The following is a 5,128-nucleotide window of genomic DNA, read 5'->3' as shown; positions in this document are numbered from 1 at the left end:
CCACGTATCTATGTATCTATGTATCTACACATCTATGTATCTACATATCCATGTATCTATGTATCTATGTATCTATGTATCTACATATCTATGCATCTATGTATCTACATATCCACGTATCTATGTATCTATGTATCTACATATCTACGCATCCATGTATCTATGTATCTACATATCTAAACATCTATGTATCTACATATCTACACATCTATGTATCTACATATCTACGTATCTACACATCTATGTATCTACATATCTACACATCTATGCATCTACATATCCACGCATCTATGTATCTATGTATCTACATATCTACACATCTATGTATCTACATATCTACACATCTATGCATTTACATATCCACGTATCTATGTATCTACATATCCACGTATCTATGTATCTACATATCCACGTATCTATGTATCTATGTATCTACACATCTATGCATCCATGTATCTATGTATCTATATATCTACATATCCATGTATCTATATATCTACGTATCTATGTATCTACATATCCACGTATCTATGTATATATGTATCTATGTATCTATATATCTACATAACTATGCATCCATGTATCTATGTATCTACATATCTACACATCTATGTATCTACATATCCACGTATCTATGTATCTATGTATCTACATATCTACGCATCCATGTATCTATGTATCTACATATCTACGCATCCATGTATCTATGTATCTACATATCTACATATCCATGTATCTATATATCTACGTATCTATGTATCTACATATCCATGTATCTATGTATATATATGTATCTATGTATCTATGTATCTACATATCTACGCATCCATGTATCTATGTGTCTACATTTTTACACATCTATGTATCTACATATCCACGTATCTATGTATCTATGTATCTACATATCTACGCATCCTTGCTTCTATGTATCTATGTATCTACGCATCCATGTATCTATGTATCTATGTATCTATAAATCTACATATCTATGTATCTATGTATCTATAAATCTACATATCTATGCATCCATGTATCTATGTATCTACATATCTACACATCTATGTATCTACATATCCACGTATCTACATATCTACGGATCCATGTATCTATGTATCTACATATCTACACATCTATACGAAAAATCTTGTTGCGGCACGTTTTACTGCATCCAATCAGATTCTACTAGTATTTCCTCTCGCATCTGTAGGGAAGAATCGATTAACACTCCCTTTGTCAATAACATTTCAGAAAGCAAAAGCTCAAAATAGTTTTGACGAATTCTTTTATAGACATAATCGATCTTCCCTCGTTATTGCCATTGTTACAAAAGGTAGGTTTGGGTACATCTTAAGACAAAGGATGCAACGAGGAGAAAATCCATTAAGATTTGAAAAGAAATCATGTAAACGATGTTTCCAATTCATTTTAAATGACTTTTTTGATCAAGCTTTACTATGCAGCATGAACTTGTATGGTGTCCAGTTGAAATGTATAGACGGTTGACAATACAGGGTGTCCGGAAAAAAAGTATCGAGTTCGAATATGATTCTAAGTAGAAGGTTGTTGCGTGTGTTTAACAATATGTTAGTATAATTGTTTTTACAACAGTCATTATGATTAAAAAAAATTAAATTTCTTTACAATTTCGAGTTCATCTTGAAAGTCAGAAAAAGAACGCTACTGTTTCAGTATACTATTAATGTATTTGATGAAGTAGTTCAATCAGATTAATTTTCGCGATTTTAAATTTGAGGTGTTCTCTTAGAGTTGTTTGTATTAAGGAAGGAGTGAAGAAACCTCTGTATACTGAAAACTGAAATTTTGGTTGTTTGTTAATGATACTTGATTTACTCAACCAGATTTAATGATTTATTTATTACTCTGAGCTCATCTGATTCTAGCTTTGTCAAATCTCTTGCCTTTACTCACTGTCTTAGGGAATACTGAGCACACTCCCTACCCACAGCTTATCTTTAATCCGTAAATAAATAAAAATTTTACTACTGAAATAATTTATGTATTTTACAATTGTTACTTGCACTTAGGTGGCCGCATTTTTATGATTAGTCCAGGCTATAAGGCGGTCTCCATCCTTTTTATTTTGTGGATACCGTCTCTCATGTATTTTAAGTGTTCAAAATAATGGTAAATAAATAGTTACTTACTTACTTACCAGCAAAATTATTATCCAACGCATGTTAATAGCAACATTTGCTTGTAACTTTCTTTATCGTCCAATATTCATGATATGCACTAAGTCATTCTGAGAACTCTTAAAATTTACATATGTCACTTAAAGCAATAGAAAAAGTGATGAATTTTAAAACTTCTCAGGGAGACTCTCCAGTCCATATGCATATCATAAATATTGCTTCTGATCGGTGGAGGCTATATATTTCAAAAATTTATGTCACTCAACAAATTTGATGACAATTGTTGACGTTACACCTCAAAATAGAAATTAAACTTCAAAACTTTAAAACAAGAAACCAGATTTATGAGCTAAATTTATGTTAAAGGTGAACACGACTGACAACGGCCTTCTGAATAACTAATTACTCCGCAGCAAATACACGCTTTTTTTATAAGAATATACTTTATAAGAATATTCAAGATGAAATTGGCCGAAAAATTAAGAATATCCTGAGAATATTGCCATCAGGAAATTTGTTTTACCAACCATAAATCTCTATTTTTATCTTTTTATGTGAGCCTAACTCTCCTAATTTACACTAAAATTTCAATTTCAGGGTTTTGCCACCTTGAAATGGCTGGTCATTAAAATACAACTACGCAGCTCCGCTCGCAGCTCTACTCTTCCATTTTTGTTTTGATTTAACTTTGTATTTTAATGACCAGCCAGGTCTTTCATTTGAGGGCTATGCATGTTAGCCTCCACTGATGCAAGTTACCCAATCTCACGGTATTATTTCTTGAAATTTCTCTTTGGTATTGTATTATTGAAGTATGACTTGAAAATTAACTAAGAATATTATAAGATGATTTTTCCCAAAAAGCTAAGAATATTCATGGTAAAATGGAAAAACACCATTCTTATATAAAAAAAAAAGCGTGTAAGGAAAACTGAAATCCACTTAATCTGAACACAACCTCATCCAATATTTGCACGACTAATATTTTTGCATATTGGCTTAGGCTTTGTTCAATAGTGACTGTTTTCAGGTTTCACGTGTAAATACTTTCTTTTCTTTATAGAAACAAAGCAATGTTTCAATCAACTGCCATCAATACAAATCTGCAGCCACAAGAGAACATAGCCAATAAACCTGATGAAAATAGCCTTTCTTCTGGCAAGTAAGTAAATATTTATTCACTGTTTACAATGCAAATACAGGAAGTGTACAAAACAAATATATATTTACAGGAAGAGTAAAAAGAAAGTTTGAAATTTTTTCTTGTGGCCATGAATCTGGGTATTGCTTGGAAATTGTTGTTAAGCTAAGCTAGGTCAAAGCTTTTTAAGAGCATGGAGTATATTACACTGGTCCTGACTGGGCTATAGATTTGTTGTCTGGATGTTGACCCACCATTTGATGAGACAATATCTTTTTTTGATAGAAACGAAACAAAGGCTCAATCAACTGCCATCAATACCGATTTGCAACCACAAGAGAATACAGTCAATAAACTTGATGAAAATAGCCTTTCTTCTGGCAAGTAAGTAAATATTTATTTACTGTTTACAATGCAAATAAGGAAATGTACAAAACAATATACATTTACAGGAAGAGAAAAAAGAGAGTTTGAAAACTTTTCTTGCGGCCATGAATCTGGGTATTGCTTGGAAATTGTTTTAAGTTCAATCAGGTCAAACCTTTTTAAGAGCATAGTGTATATTTTACTGATCCTGACTGGGCTGTGGGTTTTTTAATGTGGATGCCCATTTGATACAATATTTTAAAAAGTGTAAATATTTTTTTTATAGAAACGAAACAAAGTCACAATCAACTGCTCATTCTAATCCCACCAATACTTCTGTGCAGCCGTCAGAAAACACAGTCAGCCCCTCAGATGATGGTACTCTTGAAGATAAACTGAAATCCATCCAATCAGCTTTTGAGAAATCAACTTCTTTCAACCTTGCCATAAGAAGAAGGATGGCTTGGCCAGATACTTTTCAGAAACTTGCTCGAGCTTTCAAAAAGGGAGTAAGACCATTTGATGTAACATTCATCGGGGAAGATGCTAAAGATAGGGGTGGACTGAAGAGAGAGTTCTTTACTGTGATATTTGAGGATGTAAAGAAATACCTCCTATGTGCTGGAGCCGGTGATGGATACACTTTTAAGCACGATATTGAACGCCTAAAACGACACGAGTTCGCAATCTTTGGGAATCTACTCGGTTTAGCCATTTTGTATGGGTGTGCGGGTCCGAGATACTTGATGGCTACAGTTGTCTCGAAAATGTTTTTCCGAAAGGCAAATTGTCGATTCTTTGTTCATGACATTCCAGATTTAGAGATCCAGCAAAAATTAATTAACATTGACATTGCAAAATCAGAAACGGATTTTCAAAATGCCATCGATGATTTTCCTGAACGTTTTGATGCTATATCAAAACCTTCAATAAAGTTTCAAGAGAAGGATACCTTTGTCCAAAACATGATCGAGCATTTTATTGTCAGTCGGTGTTCAGAGGAAATTTTCGATGTTGCTAGTGGATTAGATATTTTCAATCTACACGTTATTCTTTCCTGCCACCTTGAGGAAATTTTTAGTGAATTCTCGCTCGGAGAGAAATCAAAACCTTCCTCAGAGGATGTCATCAGGATGTTTGCAGATGTCGATTATTGCCAAGAATCAAAAGAGATCAAAACCCTGCAAGGTGACATATTCTATAACTTGACAAATTATGCACAAGAGGCTGAGGACAAGCCGTTTATTTTAACAGTTTTACAGATCGACGGAGAAGTAGAAACCACCAAGCAACGAAAAGTAACTCTCTCTGACTTTGTGAAATTTATTTCTGGCTCTCGATTCGTTTTGCCTTCTATGATTGGTAAATGTAGGATCAAATTCAAGATGCCCAAGGATTGTGATAGTGGCGAGCACATCTCTGTAAGCACCTGCCAACTTTTAATTGAAATACCATTGAATAAAAGGTA

The sequence above is a fragment of the Clytia hemisphaerica genome, unplaced genomic scaffold (genome assembly GCF_902728285.1).
Source record: "Clytia hemisphaerica strain Z4C2 unplaced genomic scaffold, Clytia hemisphaerica genome assembly, whole genome shotgun sequence".
Classification (NCBI taxonomy): Eukaryota; Metazoa; Cnidaria; class Hydrozoa; order Leptothecata; family Clytiidae; genus Clytia; species Clytia hemisphaerica.
Note: the sequence above shows the minus strand (reverse complement) of the source record.